Genomic DNA, 20844 nt, shown 5'->3' with positions numbered 1-20844 from the left:
GTTTAATCAAAAAGATTGCCCGATTATGTAAACTAAGCAATTAATGGTTTAAATCTAGCAGTGACTACAGTATTCAAGCTACTACTTAGTCACCAGCTTTTAAAAAAAAAAGCAGGCATAAAAATCAAACAATGTTGACACAAACACCATCCATCTAAATAACTAATGATACAATGAAACGAGTTATCACTACATGGGCCTTAGCACAATATGAAGGTAAACATCAGTGCTAGACACTGTCAACAATATATGCAAACACAATATTTGTGCTTGTTGTTATTCATAGAAACGGGTACAAAATTTTCCTGTAAAAGCTAGCGCTGCATGTATCTCGTAAATAAATTATTGAAGCGCGAAAAATTCCCGTCATTGTTGTAACGTTTGGTCTACATAGGATATTCTGTCGGTGGTATTTATTCCAAAAATATTTCCTTTTTCGAATGTGCAATAATCGATTTGAATACCGGATCATAATCAAATAGAGCGTTATATGATTGTATTAATAAACATATTGAATATTCGCAAACTCCTAGTCATCACTATCATTCTCTCTTGCACATAAGCGTGCTAGCTAGAAATAAAGGGTGTTCATTTAATTTACGAAGCTCTCAGTGCATTCACAATCGGAAAAAGGCTATTATCAATGCACCTTTACCATGCATAGCTACATTTTTAAAGCCCTGTGACAATCACGAGATTTTAAATAAAAATATCTTATTTTTGATCACACATATATACAGACTTACAGACAACTGCAAATGAATGAAACCGCATTAAGTGTTTACCTTTAGAGCCACTTTTTTTCCCGCTGGCGCATTTCCATAAATTAAACAAAATAGCAGTGTATGATATATACATACCGGATGCGACCACCAATATTCTCCTTGCGAAGGCATTTGGTTAAGCCGAGGATGCCACTTGTTCTGGCGTTTTCAGCGAGTAGCCAAATATTTTCTCCCGTGGACTTGGTGTCATATTCAACTGCTTTTTCCTTCAGTGATTCAACCCAACTGAACTGCTCATTTTGCACACTGAGAATTGCCTGCTTCGTGACGTCGACAGCCACTGGAACTTTCCTGAACAGTAGGAGCGCCGAAAGGTTATTCGACTTCAGGGCAACCAACCGAAATCCGCGGCCTGTAAGAGCTGCAGTCGTTGCTTCCACAGAGTAAACTTGAAATGGGACGCTACTCATTTTAGACAGGAAGGCCTCAGCAGCAGTTAACGTTGTGCGATGAGATAGGAGAACGAACCCGTGTTCCTTGCACGCCGAGGCCATTCTTTCTGTCAAATTATTCAAATCACCAGAAGCATTCACCATACTGCAGAAAGCTACCACCAAGTCAGCTCCGGGTTGTTTTTCTCCCGAGATGGAAGAATCTCCCTGTGAAACCGCCGACGTGAGGCTGGCAGAGTTGACGCTTGTCACGGCGTACTCTGTCTTGAGGCGCACATTATACATGGAAAGCACAGCACATACCCGAGGGACCCATGGCTGCCACACTCTTGTCATTCTCGAGCTCTAGCACACAGAGCTTAATGGAGCTTGTGTTTTCGACAACTACATCAATCACATCTCTTAGGACGTCCTCCTCTAGGAGTGCAGTGCTCAAGATATCTTGATCGAGATCATTGCTGGTGGAAAGTAGAACCGATTGCACTGTTGAAGCTAGTGTTGCAGCATCAACTGCTTCTTTCTGGGTTGAAATAACTAGCTGGAGTAGGCTTTGGTTGGGCTCAATGTTCTCGACATAACGGTTGAGCAGTTCTTCTGGCAATTCCACAGAAATATTTAAAGTGATCTCGGAATGGCTCGTATTTTCTTCGCTCAACTTCTGCACGCGTTGGCTGATGCAGTTGCATACGTCAGCATATTCACGCAAGAGGTCTTCGCGACCACGACGGGCGATTTCATCATCCATATAAGGAACAAAACGGTGCTCTTCTATGATTGGGGTATGGGGCAGCGGGCGCCGCTGCACGGTTTTCATTTTCACCCCTTGTACTTCCATGCCACCAGCTCGGCGCAGGTTGTGGTAGGAGTTATAGACGAGATCCAGTCCTGCATATAAAGGGGGGAGGGAGGTGTGATATGACGTTTTTTTTCAATATTGCTCTGCTATCTTTCTCTCATAGTTTCGGTCTGATGTCTGAAAATAGGACATACACTGTGAAATAATCAATACTGCCCCGTCCATTTGCAGTCATATTATTTTCATAATCTTTGGTACCTACTTACCGTTGCTATTAGCAACGGGAAATTATATTAGCAACAGCAAATTCACTAGTAATATAGGTCACACAAGTGCTCGCTAGCACTTTCATACGCGTATTATTGAGTGATTCGCTTTCGTTAAAAAAGCTAAATGTGTCACTACCAATTACTGGCTGCGTTTCTGGCCCATGGTCCCTATCCACAATTTGAAAAGTTCCTTATATATTTACATATCTTTATAAGATTTCCATCTTCCAGTATCGATCTTGCAAGGGCAGAGGAGACAATATCACATAATAAAGGCACCACAGCCGCGCCAATAACCACCTTCCTCCAGGTAAAACTAATCTTGCAATCATACCACCATTGAACTGAAATAAAACAAGCAATTCTAGCATCTAGTTGCTAGAGATGCCCAAATCATTCGCAGAAATTGGATTGCGAAATATCCTCAATGTTCTCTGGCATTGCCATGAACGTCTATTCCTGTGAAGCTGGCATATAAATTGCAAGTTTCCGCGTCTTTTTCTCGGTATCTTGTAGTCTGATTCATTCGCTGTAATTGTATTGTTGTCTTCGTGACGGGTCTCCGCTCATGAACATAATGTTTGGTTGATTGTTAGTCTTCTTGTTGGCTGTTTATGCTTTTAGGGGTATATTTATCTGTTCTCTCCATGCTGAAACGTTCCTGAGCATATTGGTTGTGCCCGCACGGCGTTAATCAAGAATGCGTGCAGTCGATGAGCGATGAAGTAGACTTGAAGGCCTGGTGTTCTGACGAGACATTTCTGTATGCAAATGAGGTATGACATTTTAGACACATAAAAAAGTGCGGGCCTGCAGCCATAAAAATGCAGGTGTAAGGTCGAAGACCGTCTTCCGTTTCGTGTCTTCTTCGTTCCTTTTACAGCGAAAGCTGTTATGAGATCATTTCACCGGCCGTTTTTGGCGCCGTAGTTGTCCGCCGCCGCCGCCGCCGCCGGTGTCCGTAACCAGTATCGCTCGAAATAAGAAAAAAAAACGAAATAAGAAAAAATTCCAGGATGGAACGAGGTTCGAACCTGGGTCCTCTGCGTGTGAGCCCAGTATTCAACCTCTGAGCCATGCCGGTGGCTGAAACTGCTTTGCAAAAAGGTCCTATACAGGCTTCGTGTCGGGAACGAACCACATTAGCATATGCAATATAGCGTGGTAGAAGAGTAACATAAGCACCAAGCGTCGCACAACGCGAATTCTATAACCAGGCGTCACACAATGCGAATTGCGCAACGAGTAGGTTGTTGATTGCTTCCAACCCATTACAAAGGTCTCTGCCATAATTCTTCGTCGTCATCAGGCACAGCATCAACAAAGTGCGCATAATGCCTTGCATGCGTTTAGCAGATAGCACGGCTCTCCGTAGAATGACGAAAAATGGCACAGTGCCTGCTGCCCTACTTCTCAGAAATTACAATGATTTATAGCATAGTGGGTTCCTCGCAAGTGCACTTGTATTGGTTGCCAAGGAAGCCCATAAGCGCATGATCCATTTCCTCGGGGTCTCAGTAAAGTTCTTCGCACCCCTCCCCCGTCTCTCTCCCACGTCACCGTATGTTATACAGCATGACGGCAGAGGGAAATAGCGACCGGGCGTCACCCAGTGCAAATTACATAACTCGTGGGCCGTTTAAAGCTTCCAACCCATTACAAAGGGCTGAGCCGTAATTCTTCATCGTCATCAGTCGTCGCGTCAACAAAAGTGCACATAATCCCTTACAGACGTGTAGCTGGTGCCTCGCTTCTCCGCAGAATGACGAATAATGGCTTAGTAGGCGCTTCCCAACTTCACGAAAATTTGATTTATGGCGTAGTGGGTACCTTTCTAGTGTACTTGTATTGTAGCCCCAAGAGAGCTTACAACGGGCTCTTGAAACGCCGCTCTTCCAGCTTTCGCTGTGACTGTGCTGCGGTTTCAGCGCAGGCGTGGCGTTTTTTATCGCGTTCTGTTCTCCGGTCAACTATGATTCATCTCGGCGAAATCGAAACCGTGGCGCGTCACAAATAGCTGCTGTAGAACATTCCTTCTACAATGCGACCTATTCTATCGGAAGACTTTCGCACTGACTCTGGAACTGTGCGAGCAACCCTGACCGCAAATTCCACACGCCAGTGAATCCGATTGAATTTTGGGGGTTTACGTCCCAAAACCACGATAGGATTATGAAGGACGCCGCGCTGAAGGTTGTGGTGCAGGTTCTTTTTTCTTATCTTTGTTAAAGCTCTCTATGGCTCCGAGATCGTTAAAGAGGACAAGACTTCTTGCTTAACAAACCACACTTTTAATAAACATTTAAAGTGAAAAACTATCTACATAAAACCAAACATTTAACAAGAGTTAACTGCAAACAGTAAAACACTTCGAACACACACAATGCAAGTTGAAAGATTTAAACAAAGGGCTATAGTTCAGATGCGGATGAGCGGTGGAGCAGAGGCAGCAATGGTGGCCACTCTGACCGTGTCGTTGAAGGTTGGCCGACATATACGAAATCGGAACGCGGTGGCCCCAGTTTGTGGAGTGGACGCGGGCTAGCTAGTTTCAGCGAGGGAACGCTGGCTGCTGGCCAACACGATGAGACACCAGGGTCAACGTGGCCAGGAAGCTCGACGCTGTTCGGGCTCGTAGCCCAACTCCTGCTGCTATTTTGCCTGTCGGCAATGGGATACGCAGGCCTTAAGCTCGAGTTCGCGTACCATGGTGAAGATCTCCTCATACAGGAACGCCCCGGCAGGAGGTTCCGGCCGGTTGAAGCCCTGGAGGCTCGTGTCCGTAACCCGACTGCCTGTCTTCAACACCCGTTCCGTACACTTCTAGTTGTCGTCTTGCCTTTAGTGACGCGCACTTTTCAAAGTTGCACATTTAAAACGCGCACTACATTAATCGCAAAGGGCTCCCGATATTCGGACCTTGGGGTTTTTTTAACACGCACTTAAATCTACGTCCACTCTCCTCTAGCACTGTGTCATCATCTAAATACGGCCACTGCGGCCGGTATTTGATCCCGCGACCTTCGGGTCAGCAGTCTGGCATCAGAACCGCTAAACCACCCTGGCGGGTTCAGGTAAATTATGAATTGTATTTCTTCGGCTACCGCACCTACCATGCGACATCATCTTCTATATCGTTAGCAAACGCAATTGATCGACATTTTTTAATCGAAATCTTGTTAAGATGTGTAGTTATGTGAAGACAAGCAACATATAATTCAAAACGGTTCCAAGCTGAAACGATCGGTTCTTGCGGTCCGCGAAGATATTTCATTCCTGATGAGACTAGCCGGGAAAAAGTTGATAAAATTTGCGAAATCAAAGGAAGTGCCGTGCAAGCTTAATGCCGATAAACTAAGCATAAACGACAACGTTTACGTGCATAACGCCACCAGTGATGCTGGTATATTATCTTCAACATCTGAAAGATCTACCATAGCACCACGTGTGGTGAGAAATAATTTGTTGCCTTATCGTTAACAAAGGTGTAACACCGCACACTCCGAGCATCTCTTTATGCTTCACTAACATACGCAGCATCCTTCCTCTACGCACTGACCTCTGGTCGTATCTGGATAATTAGGAATCTGACAACTAAATAATAATTGTTGGTGTTTAACGTTCCAAAACGAGGATATGATAATGAGAGACGCCGTAGTGGAGGGCTCCGGAACTTTTGACCACCTGGGATTCTTTAACGTGCACCTAAATCTAAGCACACATGCCTCAAGCGTTTTCGCCTCCATCTACATTGCGAATTTGACGTTTTAGTACTAACCGAAACATGGCTGCACAATCAGATTGGGAACGATAAAGTACTGCCCGATCTGAATACTTCCACCATCTACCGAAACGATAGAAGCAATAGAAGACGTGGTGGAATACTGATCGCCGTGGAATAGCAGATAACTTCCTTGCTGATTAATAGTAAATTAGAAATTGAATGGGTTTGCTTGTCATCTTCGTCTTCCAAACATCTATTTGGCATTTCTTACAGACCACCAGATAGTCCTGAATCTTTCGTCTCTGATCTGCAGGATAACCTCGTCAAAGTAAAAGCTAAATCTCCAAAAGCAAGCCTCTGCCTTCTTGGAGACTTCAACTATCCCGACATTGATTAGCGTAGCTTATGCTCGCAAACGCGTAACGGAATTGATTTTATTCAGTGAACTCTTGATTACTCCTTGGTCCAACTAGCCCTTCAGCCTACTCGTTGAAACAGCACGCTCGACCTCGTATATGCGCCACACCAGGCCCGTACCCATGGAGGAGGGGCTTAGGGCCCGGGCACCCCCATCCCCAGGTGAAGTAGGTGTTTTTACCAAAAATAGATAATGCAAATATGTGTTTAGATCAAATCATCAAGGTTTTCAGTAAAGCCCTCCCCCTTTCCCCGAAAAAAAATTCCTGTCTACGGGCCTGCGTGAGACGCTTACAGTACTGGCGCTATTTCCTATTCGGAGCGCATTATTGATCATGCGTTACTTAATTTGAAGATTGCTGTTTCTTCAAGCAGGCGTGAATTAACATAGAAACGTATTTTCGACTACAGCCGTGCTGACTACACCGCTATTACCTTCGGCTTGCAGATTTTTTGTGGCACGTTCCATCAGAGATTTGCTCAAAGTTCGGTCAATGACAACTAGCTCCTGTTGAAAAGATACCTTACTTAAGTTATTGCAAACTCACATATCATTACCTTGATTTCGCATGAACCCATCCAAACCTTGGTTTAACAAGGAGTTGTGTGCACTAAAAAATTACACCATTTCCCGCTAAAGGGGACCATGACGCGATGCGAGGCCGGAGCACTTGCACGATCGCGTTCCGTTGTCGTTCTTTGGGCATGCTACCGACCTCGTGTCTGGAACGCAAAGTGGAACGCTACGCGCATCTTGTCTTCCCTCAAGCCTGGCTGTTAATTCTCACAGGGCGAGCGGGGAACGCGGTCGGCAGGGCTGCGAGAGGGGGGCAACGTAGGAGAGGAGGGAGAGGGGGAGTGGACGCGCATGCGCTGCTGCTCATCGAGGCGTTGCGCAGGAGAGAATTTCGGCATGTCTAGCCCGAGTTTCAGAGGAAGAGTGAAAGGGGGAGGGGAGAGAGGAAGTTGAGAGGGAAATTAGAGATGGGGAAGGGGAAGTGGAGAGGGAGAGGGAAATTGGAGAGGGGGACGGGAGTGGAGAGGGTATGCGCATGCGCAGTAAGGGCGGTCACGCCGCACACCACCACCACCGGATTGAACTCCGCCATAATATACCTCGCATCTAAAAAAGAAAAAGCGTATTTTCAAGGCGACAAAACGCCTTGACACATCGACTTCATGGCAGCAACACCAAACCGCTGATAAAATATATCCGTAATGCCATCCGTAAAGCCAACAATAAATATTATTTTCACAGTCTTCCATCGTTTATGACGCACTGCCCCCAAACGTTTTGGAAAACGATATTACCTACTAATCCTCCAGCTCATATTCTCTTGTTAAATGACACTGATGCTCCAATAAATCAAGAAGAATGCCCATTTACTTTCAATAACATTTTTAGGGGCGTAGCTCCTCTTAGTCTAACCTTGTCACGTCTCCGTTGTCCGGCGTATCTCCCGGCAGCCGGCAGTAAACGGCAGTATCTGTCCGGTGGTGGTTGTGGTGGTGTGTGGCATGACCACCCTTACTGCGCATGCGCATACCCTCTCCACACACCTCCTCTCCACTCCCCCTCACCATACCCCATGTCTTCTACCCCTCTCCCTCTCTCTCTCCTCTCCTACGCTGCCCCCCTCTCGCCCGCCTGTCGACCGCGTTCCCCGCTCGCCCTGTGAATATTAACGGCCAGGCTAGATGGAAGATACGACGCGCGTAGCGTCCCTCTTCGCGTTCCACGACGCGCGGTCGGTAGCATGCCCAACGAACGCCAACGGAAGGCGATCGTGCAAGTGCTCCGGCTTCGCATCGCCTCATGGCCCTCGTACGGTCCACCCCCCTCCCCCCTATCTTGCCTCGCGGCGCCGACGCAGGCAGCGTCGCGAGGCAGCTTCGCGGCAGCGTCTTGATTGAAAAAACCGACCGCTCGCGCTGCACAACCGTTCACTGACCACCCCGCATATATAGGCACTGGATTTTGACCTCCAAGGTATTGCGTGTGTGCGATTTCGCCTGTGTGTGATTAAACAATGAAAATTCACAGCGTACATGTAAAATTAAAGTGAGCTGCAAGTCGTCATAACTCTCATCGAACCTTTAGTATAAACGCGCCCGATCTCACGTCGGTGATGATGTACTGGGCAGAATTCACGGAAGATTCACGGTTTACCGATGAACCTCCGCAGCTTCGCCGACTCATCATAATTCACTCCGTGGATATGCTGTGATTTTTTTCTTCAGCCTTCACATGGGAAGGCCACTCAACTATTCCATCATTAGCTGATGTTGATTATCCATACATGAGCCCCATTGAAATCAGTGTCACCAGTATTGCCTCATGCCTAAGCAATCTCAAGATATCCACATCTGCTGTCGATAATACTAATATGAAAATTCTAAAGAACACTATTCATTCAAGCACTACTCTTTTTCATATCTTTCGTCAGTCATCAATAACAGGAGAATTCCATTGGACTGGAAAATCGGGCAAAGTATCTCCATTTTCAAAACAGGTGGCAAAACTAACGTGCGTAATTATCGACCCATATCATTGACATCAGTTCCATGCAAGATCCTCGAACACAAAATTACGTCAAACGTTGCACAGCATCTCGATACTAACGGTCTTTTTTTACTAACTAGCATGGTTTAGGAAAGGTTTCTCGTGTGAAACAAAACTACTAGAATTTACTAACGAAATACTGCACAATATTGCCGAGACCCTTCAGGCAGATTGCGTATTTTTAGATTTTTCAAATGCACTTGACCGCGTCGCTCATTCAAGCTTAATATCTGAACTCGCTTTCCCTAAGCTGGACTCATTAACAACATTGTGGATCGGAAATTTCTTAGCATCTCGCAAACAGTTCAAAGTTGTTCATGATCACTCATCTCCATTTAGCATTGTACTATCTGGCGTACCTCAAGGTAGCGTGCTGGGCCCCATGTTGTTCCTCATTTACATTAAGGACCTGCGTTCTGACATTTCATCAACTATACGATTGGTCGCAGATGAATGCATCATTTACCGCAAGATCCGTTCACCCACAGATCACCTAGCGCTCTAAAGTGATCTCGATAATCTAAGCGCTTGGTGCCCGGGCATCTTGCGAAATGTCACTTAACCCCGACATAGGTAAGTTAATGACATTCAGTCGCAAAATGTCTTACTTCTCTTTGAATTATTTACTCAATAACACCTAAGACTCCCACGCATGTTCTGACAAATATCTCGATGTTCATTTCTGCAGTAATACCTGCTGGTCCACTCGCATACAAAAAGTAACTTCTAAAGCGTTACGCACAATAGGCTATCTAAAACTATTTAAACTATCTAATCTCCTGCAACTACCCCTAAGCTCGCATATCAAACATTTGTTTTTCCGCAGTTACAGAACGCGTCACCCACTTGGTCACCCCGTCAGGCTTATTTATTAATTCCTTTGAAGTAATTCAAAATCGTGCTGCACGTTTCATTTCCAGAAACTACAACCATCACTCCAGCGTAACCAACCTTAAATGATCCCTCTCTCTTTCTACCTTGCAATCACGCCGACTAACCGCCTTACTTTGCGTGTTTCAAAAGACTGTCCATAGTGCGAATCACACAACGCTGACTCTCGTATGACCATTTTACACCTCACATCCTTTAAATAACCCACTAAGCTGAAAACAAATGTCACGTGGAACCACTGCATTTAATTCATCCGCTTTGTCGCCGGTAATTATGCACTGGAATTATCTTCCGAAGCACATAGTTAACATTGGTAGCGCAAGCAATTTTAGGTTCGAGGTAACGGTTGTCTTTTCTTATTACTAATGTTTAAATTACCTGCTGCATAAGGATGTTGTTTTTTTCGCTTCAGTGCTCCGTACCTTGGCCAGTTCAAAATTTTCAGAAATAAGTCCGTGCTCCTCACGAGACAGCGAAAGAAGGAATATTACTGTCGCCTAATAGAACAAGCTCAGGGCAACTCTAAAAAAACTTGGGAGATCGTAAACGAAGTTGTTGGCAATCAACCACGACAACGCGTGCTACCTGATACTATTGATGCACAAACTCTATATAACTTTAATCAGTATTTCACTAAAATTGGTCCGACCTTAGCAATGCAGTTTTCTTCCTACACTGCTCAATGTTTTTCGCCGTCATTGCCGAATACGTTTGCGGTACACAACATTAGCCTCGAAGAAATTCAAAGCACTACTACTAATTTAGCCACCAATAAAGCCAGCTGGACAGATGGGATTACAGCGCGGTTAGTAAAAGACAATATTGACGTCTTGGGCCCTATCTTATGCCATATATATAACCACTCCTTGCGTACGTCAACATACCCATCCTGTCTGAAAAAATGCTAAAGTAGTACTGGTGTACAAGGATGGTGATCGCTCTGACCCTTCAAGATATAGGCCTATATCTGTTTTAAGCATAATAAATAACATCTTTGAAAGAATTCTAGCAAAACGGATGCGCGTCTTTCTTGAAAAATATCATCCAATATGCGCCGAGCAACATGGATTCAGGTCGCACCACTCCACCTCCACTGCTGTACTATCTTTATCACAAAAGATTAACGAAGCACTAAATAATAATCTCCTTGTAGCAGTAGTTTTTCTTGATTTAAAGAAAGCATTTGATACGGTTGACCATGATATATTACTAATGAAATTACAACACTACGGTTTCCGCGGCAAAATTTTTGACTTGTTTTCTAGTTACATGAGCGGACGTCAACAAATGGTCATTATGCGTGATCTCACCTCCACCCTGTTAAATATACACACAGGGGTACCGCAAGGCTCCGTTCTGGGACCCTTACTCTTTTCACTTTACGTAAACGATCTACCAAGCATATTGACATCGGCGGAGATGCTAATGTACGCTGATGATACAGCCGTTATTGTTACTGCCGACAATATGAGGGATCTAGAGCATAAAAGTAATTCAGAACTAAAAAATATTTGTCAGTGGTTTTCAGCGAACAAACTGACACTTAATGCTAAAAAAACTAAGTACACTATTTTCCACTCCCGTTATCGGGATATAAGCAATGAGTCTATTTACATTACAATAAACAACTGCGTGCTTGAGCAAACGAAAGATTTCAAATATCTGGGTGTAATTTTCGATAGCCATTTAAACTGGCAAAGCCATATTAACTCTTTATGCGCTAAACTAGGATCTGGATGCAGTACGTTATTAAGCGCTAGAAATTATTTTAAAACTAGTATCCTCCGAATTCTCTATTTCGCTTTTTTTCATTGTCACCTATCATATTGCATAGATTCATGGGGAGGGACTTTTAAAGCGTATCTAGAACCCTTACGTATACTACAAAAGCGAGCACTTCGAATAATAAACAATGCTAGATATGATGAACACACCGCGCCATTGTTTTATAACATGGAGATCATACCATTTGATAATTTACGACAGCAAAAAATTGCGCTTACCGTCCATAATGTCATTTCTTATAATCTGCCCTTTCATATATCAGTATTTTCATCCTCTTCCCGCCTTACCAGACGTGCCACACTACATAATTTCAATCTTCCGCCTACTAATAATGTTTATGGAAAACGATTGCTACAATTTTCTGGGGTTAAGATCTGGAATGATATACCGTGTGAAATAAAAGAAAGCAAAAGATTTTCCTGTGCGCTTAAAAAATACTTTCTGCAGAAAAATGAACAGGAACACTAACACACACTTTGTTGTAATCTGTGCTGCGTTATATATTGGTTATATGTAAACCAAAATCATACTTGACATGCTTTACGTACTTCTCTGTATTTATATTTGTTGTATTGCACATACAATCCCTTACACGCATGCAACATGTTGCACGATACTGCAATCTACCTATCACAAATATGTTCCCGTTTTATACTTTGCTCCATTTTTTCTTTTTTTTCTTATGATTGAAGTGTACCTATAAAATATCTGCTTTGTAAACACAATCTGTTCCTTTAAATACATATTTATTTAGACCCCCTACTAGCCAGTGGCTATGGGTCTAATCAGTGTTGTGTACTTTCATGTAATAAGAACTTGAAATAAAAAACGATTGATTGATTGATTGATTGATACTAAGAGTAGATAGCATTGTATAACGAGGTTCTCATGATCCTGTTATTATTACCCCGACTCATGTAATTCCCCCCTCACACAATGCTCCGAGTAGGAGCCGGTGAGGCAATTTGAATAAGTAAATAACAAAGGCGTTTGAGTGTTTGAAAGGAGTTGCGTCTGAGAACCTCAACCAAGTAAGTGGCAGAGACAGAAATTGAGCATTGTTTTCGAGAACGAAAACGAATGCCTAAAATGAGCGTTTGAAAGTGAAGAATGAGCTTCAACTGCTAGACCCTAGGCTGCGATTCACGCAGTGCCATATTAGCTGCTAGTACCTTCCATGGTGAACGAATTCCTTGCGCAACTTTTCATGGAACTGAGTACAAACTACAAAAAAGGTGGATTTTCTAACAAATTGCCTTCACTCCACCTGTGATAAATTATGTACTCATGTGATCTCAGACAGCTCCAGCAATAAAATAGCTACATGTGTAATGTAATTTCATGTGTTTCCGAGGCACTGCTGCAAAAAATAAAAGGCCAGAAGTCAACGTAACTTTACGGAACGTTGACTTCAAAAAACGTTGACAGCCGACGCTATGGTCTAGCGGTTACTGTGCTCGGCTGCTGCCCGAAAGATGCGCGTTCGGTCGCTGCCGCGGTTGTCGCACTTCAATACAGGAAGACCAGTGGAGCTCTGTGTAACTTGCGATTTCAATGCACTTTAAAGAACCCCAGGAATAGCAAAGCTTCAATTTGTGGTAGTTGGTACGGCATTGTAACGCAGATGCGCTGAGCGAAATGCACAAACGAGTAACGGAATCAGTGGACAGGGCGAGTGGTGCACAAACTTTCAGCTATTTATTTTCGCAAAAGCACGTCAAAGATATACACAAAAACATTGAAGATAACAAGGACTATTTTACAACGTGTTGTTTATGGAAGTAGGTCATTTTGGGGCTATTGCCACGCCCACTTCTTGTCTTGTTTTGATGTATCCGGGATTGATCGGCAGGGACGGTTATCAACGCTCGACGCTGTCCGCGAAGTAGTGTTCTAGAAGCGTCGCGATTGTAGCAGATCGTTTTGTTAAGATTGCGCCACGCACGCGAATCTTCCAGCTTTGTCTAGAGATAACGCCGCCACCAGCGATATTGCTGGAAAGTTCGATAGCGCCTGTATAAAAGCCGACGCGCTTGACCGCTTGTCAGTTGATCGACGGTTGACGCTCTGTTCGACGCTATCAGTGTATTGCTGTAGCTTGACCTTCAGTTTCCCGGCCACAAGTTCGGCCAAATAAACAGTTTCGTCTCGGACGTGCTGACTGCTGTCTTCGTCGACGTCACGACCACGTGACATCTGGTGGAGGTGCTGCTTCATGATCCGGACGCCACCGCGGAGCGCTGACCCAAGCCCAAGCCGCGAAGAAGACAACTCTAAGGTCAACCCGGATCCTCGAACCAGCCGCCGGCAGAAGGGACTACAACCAGAGTACGGGCTCCTTCCCGAAAACGCCAGGCAGCCGAAGACCGTCACATCTACCGCCGAGACGATGACAGACCCCCTGCCACCTACAACGGTAGTGATGCAACAGCCAAGGGAGCGACCAACTTTCCGTGGATCGTCGTTTGAAGACCCGGAGAGCTGGCTGGAGACGTACGAGCGAGTCGCCACCTTCAATCACTGGGACTCTGAAGAGAAGCTGCGCCACGTCTTCTTCTACTTAGAAGACGCCGCAAAGACGTGGTTCGAGAACCGTGAATCGAGCCTTCAAACATGGGGCCTCTTTCGGAGGACGTTCCTTAATACCTTCGCGAGCATCGTCCGCAAAGAAAAGGCTGCTGCTTTGCTGGAGACAAGAGCGCAGCTACCGAATGAGAGCGTCACCATTTACACGGAAGAGATGACGCGACTTTTCCGCCTGGCCGACGCTGCCAAGCCTCAGGAGAAAAAGGTCCGCTTCCTAATGCGCGGAGTGAAACAAGACCTCTTCGCCACAAACAAGACCTCTTCTGTTTTCGGTGCGGAACCCACCGAAAACAGTCACCGTATTCCTCACCGAGGCCACAACTATCGAAAAGACACTTGACATGCGGACGAAACAGTACAACCGCTCTCCGCTGTCTGTAACCTATTCCGAAGTGCACTCGCTGGCCACCGACGATTTGCGCGAAACCATCAGAGCGATTGTGCGGGAGGAGCTGTGCAAACTCTTACCTTCGCCGCAGCATCAAGTGGATTGAATCGCCGACGTTGTCCGCGAGGAAGTCTGGCAATCGCTTGGAATTCCCGAAGCATCGCAGGCTCAGCCGGAAGCCATGAACTATGCTGCTGCAGCCCGACGCAACGTCCCCCCTGCTCGCCCACGTCAAGACGCCGCGCCGCCGCAGCAGTTTCGCCGCCAGGCACCGCCGGCACCACCACCGACGCCATACCGCCCGCCGACAGGGCAACGCTGTGCCCCCCGAAAGACCGACGTTTGGCGTGCCCCTGACAACCGCGCGCTCTGCTACCACTGCGAGGTGGCCGGCCACACGTACCGCCGCTGCCAGTACCGACAGATGGGGCTACGCGGATTCGCCGTCAACGCGCCGCGCCCACAGCCAGGCGAACGGCCTCGCGACATCGACGACTACCTCACCGGAACACAGTGGCAAGGACGACGACCTTCCCGCTCGCCGTCGCCCGGCCGCTACATGTCACCGCAGCGCCGGCAGTACACTGGACCAAACCGGGGCCGGTCGCCTAATCCGTATCCGGAAAACTAAGGGCAGCAACCGATGGAGGTGCGGTTGCTGTACGACGAACTACCGAAGATCCTCCGCCGACGACGACGACGTCGCGACGAAACCTTCAGAACACGACGCGAACCAGACAGATCCCTGACGACGAAGTCTTGCGGACTGAAGAAGACCCGACGACGCAACATGGAAGCAGCGGAACAAACCGACGCAGCCGTGACCCGACGCAAAGACCCAACCGCAACGCAAGACGACGAACTAGCGACCTCGACGTTCTCATCGACGGCCACAACGTCACCGCTCTCGTCGATACTGGAGCCGACTATTGCTTCATCAGTGGGCCCTTCGCCACGAAATTGAAGAAAGTTAAGACTGCTTGGGAAGGCCCCGAAATTCGCACCGCTGGAGGCCATCTAATAACGCCGTCTGGAGTCTGCACAGCAAGAGTCACAATCAATAATCGCACGTATCCTGCGAGTTTCGTAATCTTGCAACACTGCACCAGGGACGTCATACTTGGCATGGACTTCTTAAACCATCACGGCGCCGTCATCGACTTAAGAACCAAATCGATAACCCTATCGTCGGACAAAACGACACCGCCGGATACGAGTCCATGTCAACATGCCCAGAACGTGCTCGAGGATCAAATTACCATCCCGCCTCGCTCCAGCGTCATAATTTCCGTCAGCACCGAAAAAGCTGAAGACATCGAAGGTGTCATCGAGAGCGATCAGCGTTTGCTGCTAGACCGTGACATTTGCGTCGCAAGGGGCATTGCTCGGTTGCATGAAGGAAAAGGAAGCGTGATGCTAACGAACTTCAGCCAGGAATACAACACCTGAGCAGGGGCACGGCGATTGCATACATCGAAGAAATCTTGGCCGTCGGCGATGCGTTTGCCTTTTCAAATTCTGACGAAACTACGACGACGATCCCTGAGCCACCCTTCGACGTAAACCCGTCTTCCCGTTCGCCAACAGTAAGAGCTTCGACGCCTTCTGCAGGAATACAGGGGCTGTTTCTCGTCGTCATCGCGGGTCTGGCAAACGCCCCTTACTAAGCACCGCATTATAACAGAAGAAAATGCTCGACCACTCCGTCAGAGTCCCTACCGGGTTTCGACGCGTAAACGGGAGGCCGTTAAGAAACAAGTCGATGAAATGCTACCCGACGACATCATCCAGCCGTCCAACAGCCCGTGGTGTTAGTGAAGAAGGAGGATGGGACGCTATGTTTCTGCGTCGATTATCGTCGCCTGAACAAAATCGCAAAGAAGGACGTGCACCCTCTCCCACAGATAGACGACACCCTGGATCGACTCCACAACGCGAATTACTTTTCGTCGATGGACCTCAAGACCGGCTACTGGCAAATTGAAGTCGACGAGAGAGACCGAGAAAAGACCGCCTTTATAACACCGGACGGCCTGTTCGAGTTCAAGGTCATGCCCTTCGGTCTTTGCTCGGCACCTGCGACTTTCCAACGAGTCATGGATACTGTATTAGCTGGCTTGAAGTGGCAGACTTGCCTTGTTTACTTGGACGACGTCGCTGTGTATTCCTCGAACTTCGACGAACACCTCCAGCGACTTCAATCCGTTCTTCAAGCAATCAAGAACTCCGGGCTCACCCTGAAGCCAGAAAAGTGCCGCTTCGCGTACGAGGAGCTCTTGTTTTGGGTCACGTGATCAGCAAGACTGGAGTGCTCCCAGACCCGCAGAAAACAGCTGCCATGGCCGCTTTCCCGCCACCCACCGACAAGAAGGCCGTGAGCCGATTTCTCGGCTTGGGCGCCTATTACAGACGCCTTGTCAAAGACTTTTCACGGATTGCCGAACCACTAACGCAGCTCACGAAGACCGACGTCGAATTCAGGTGGCAAACAGCGCAAGTCGAAGCATTTCATGAACTGAAACGACGCCTGCAAGCACATCCGATACTTGCTCATTTCGACGAATACGCCGATACGGAGATTCACACCGATGCAAGCAGCATATGACTCGGCGCCGTCCTTGTGCAGCGGACGGGCGGACTGGAAAGGGTTATCAGTTATGCTAACCGGTCGCTGTCTAAAGCAGAGGTCAACTATTCCACAGCAGAAAAGGAGTGCCTCGCCATCATCTGGGCTACGTCAAAGTTTCGCCCCTACCTCTACGGCAGGCCCTTGAAAGTTGTGAGCGACCATCACGCCTTGTGTTGGCTAGCTAACTTGAAGGACCCTTCAGGTCGCCTCGCACGGTGGAGCCTAAGACTTCAAGAACTTGGCATTACTGTCGTGTACAAGTCCGGAAGGAAACACTCCGACGCCGACTGTTTGTCTCGTACCCCGGTCGACCCACCAACGCCCGACGACCAGGATGATGACAGCTCCTTGGGAGCGATAAGTACTGAAGACTTCGCCGAGCAACAGCGAGCCGAACCGGAACTGAAGGGTCTAGTGGAATATCTGGAGGGCAGGACCATCGTTGTCCCAAAAGTATTCAGGCGATGATTGGCATCACTTTCCTTGAAAAACAACGTCCTCGTAAAGAAGAACTTCTCTCCGGCCCGAGCCAGCTACCTTACCGTTGTACCTTTGGGACTGCGACCAGAAATTCTGCACGCCCTGCACGACGACCCAACGGCTGGACACCTCGGACTTTCCCGAACGCTCGCACCAGTACAGGGAAAGTACGACTGGCCGCGCCCTGCCGCCGACGTCACTCGCTACGTAAGGACGTGCCGAGACTGTCAGCGACGGAAGACAACGCCCACAAGACCAGCAGGCTTCCTTCAGCCGATCGAGCCTCCTCGGCGACCATTCCAGCAGATCGGGATGGACCTCCTGGGGCCGTTCCAACGTCGACTTGCGGAAATAATGGATCGTCGTGGCTACCGACTACCTCACCCGCTACGCCGAAACAAAAGCCTGCCCAAAGGCAGTGCCGCTGAGGTAGCCAAGTTCTTCGTTGAGAGCATCGTCCTTCGACACGGCGCCCCAGAGGTTCTCATCACCGACAAAGGTACGGCGTTCACGGCTGACCTAACTCAGGCGATCTTGGAATACAGCCACACAAGCCACTGCCGCACCACCGCTTACCACCCACAGACCAACGGCCTCACCGAGCGTTTAAATAAGACCATCGCCGACATGCTGGCCATGTACGTCGACGTCGAACACAAGACGTGGGACGCCATCCTTCCGTACGTGACCTTCGCGTACAACACGGCCGTACAGGAAACGACGTAGATGACGCCATACAAGTTGGTCTACGGACGGAGCCCGGCAACGACGCTCGACGCCATGTTACCAAACGTGACCGACGAGGAAAACATCGACGTGACCACCTACCTACAGCGCGCCGAAGAAGCACGACAGCTCGCCCGCCTACGGATAAAGAACCAGCAGACGACTGACTGCCGCCGCTACAACCTTCGACGACGCCACATGGAATACCAACCCGGTGACCGTGTATGGGTATGGACGCCAATACGCCGACGAGGACTTAGTGAGAAGCTTCTTCGACGATACTTCGGACCGTACAGGGTACTTCGCGCCTCGGCGCACTCGACTACGAGGTTGTCCCTGACGGCAATACGAACTCTCAGCAGCGCCGTGCGCGACCTGAAGTCGTCCATGTCGTGCGCCTTAAGCCGTTTTTTGCGCGTTAGCGAACCTGGGGACTCTATTTTTCCCTTTGTTATTGTAATTTATTTGTGTATGCACTTGTTTTTTTTCTCTTCTATGTTCTTTCAGAAGCATCGGGACGATGCTTTTTCAGAGGGGGGCAATGCCACGCCCATTTCTTGTCTTGTTTTGATGTATTCGGGATTCACCGGCAGGGACGGTTATCAACACTCGACGCTGTCCGCGAAGTAGTGTTCTAGAAGCGTCGCAATTGTAGTAGATCGTTTTGTTAAGATTACGCCCCGCACGCGAATGTTCCAGCTTTGTCTAGAGATAACGCCGCCACCAGCGATATTGCTGGAAAGTTCTATAGCGCCTGTATAAAAGCCGACGCGCTTGACCGCTTGTCAGTTGATCGACGGTCGACGCTCTGTTCGACGCTATCAGTGTATTGCTGTAGTTTGACCTTCAGTTTCCCGGCCACAAGTTCGGCCAAATAAAGCGTTTGATCTCGGACGTGCTGACTGCTGTCTTCGTCGACGTCACGACCACGTGACATTATCATGTTTCGCGTGTGTATTCTTAGTAATCTGGCGATTGTCAATTAAGGTAAAGGCCTCCTCACTGAGGACAATAGATGCAGAGCTCACGTGATTGTGTTATTTAAACATGAAATATGCCGCCATAATTTCGCATGTTCTTTCAGACTTGCAATGCGCCAACGTCTGCATTTGGTTAAAAATGGGATCAGATCCGGATTTTGCGCAATGAGTAACTAGGTGCCATGGCGATTGCAGCATCTCTGTAGCATACCCTATGTTCTGTTAATCTTGTGTTTATGCAGCACCCGCTCTGCCAATATAATATTTTCCACAAGTGAAAGGAATTTTGTAGACTATGCCCTCGTCACATTATGAACATTTGTTTACATGTCTGATGGTGCACATTTTCACGGGCGTAGCTTTGGTGGAATCATTAACTTGTTTGCAAAGCACTTCAAGCTTTAGAGGCAGAGAAAACAACTTTTGCGCCATGCTTCTCCCCAATCTCCCCAAGCTCGTTTTCTTTGGTGCATTCTTACTGCCAAACAAACTATTTAGGACCTTTCCAGCGACCGAAGCTAATAAAGACGCCGGGTATCCGCTGTTCATAAGCTTCGTTGCTTGTTTCTGGATGCTATCACTGACATTGTGGTCATATGATCTTCTGACTGCCAGCGTTAAGCTTGAGGAAGCTGTGTCCCTCTTAACGAGCTTCGTATCACCCGAGTCGTACGGCAGCAGGGACTTATTACTCCTAGTTTTATATTCCCTGCAGGTATGTGACGAGTCGAAAGTTAGCTGCAAATCTTAATATTGCAAGCTGTCATTACTTGGCATTTCAACAGTGAATTCGAGCCCATGGTTGAATTCTAGGCATTAGTCTTTTTGATGTTCCGTGAAACAGATCAAGGTCCAAGACCGGGTGTGCACAAAAAGAAAGGGAATCTGCATAGGCTCGTGGGCGGCCCCAGCGCTATGCGACACTTTTAGCCAGAGGCGATTAAACTTTGCAGGAAACAATGGACAGTTTGGGGCCTGAAATGCTTTGTTACGTGGATGATTTCTGGGCTTGTTTTCCGCGCGAGTGTTTCACGGAACATCAAAAAGACAAATGCTTAGAATTACATGGGCTTGGGTTCACATTTGAGTTGCCAAGTAATGACAGCTTACAATTTTTAGATTTGCAGCTAACTTTCGTGTAGTCACATACCTGCCGGGAATATAAAATTAGGAGTAATAAGTCCCTACTACCGTACGACTAGGGTGATACGAAGCTCGATAAAAGGGCCATAACTTCCCCATGCTTAACACTGGCAGTCGGAAGATCATGTGACCACAAGGTCATTGATAGTATCTAGCAACAAGCAACGAAGCTTAAGAACAGCGAATATCCGGCGTCTTTAATAGCTCCGGTAGCTGAAAAGGTCGTAAAAAAGTTTGCTTGGCAGTAAGAATGCACCAAAAGTAAACGAGCAGACTAGGAACACATGTGT

The 20844-nt window shown here is 47.3% G+C and overlaps 1 pseudogene; it reads right to left on the bottom strand.

The window, feature by feature from the left end:
- Positions 1-20844, bottom strand: part of LOC119399459 (fatty acid synthase-like) — a 178245-nt pseudogene that overhangs the window by 42891 nt on the left and 114510 nt on the right.

Source organism: Rhipicephalus sanguineus, chromosome 7 (genome assembly GCF_013339695.2).
Source record: "Rhipicephalus sanguineus isolate Rsan-2018 chromosome 7, BIME_Rsan_1.4, whole genome shotgun sequence".
Taxonomy (NCBI): domain Eukaryota; kingdom Metazoa; phylum Arthropoda; class Arachnida; order Ixodida; family Ixodidae; genus Rhipicephalus; species Rhipicephalus sanguineus.
Note: the sequence above shows the minus strand (reverse complement) of the source record. Positions and strands in the feature narration are given on the sequence as shown.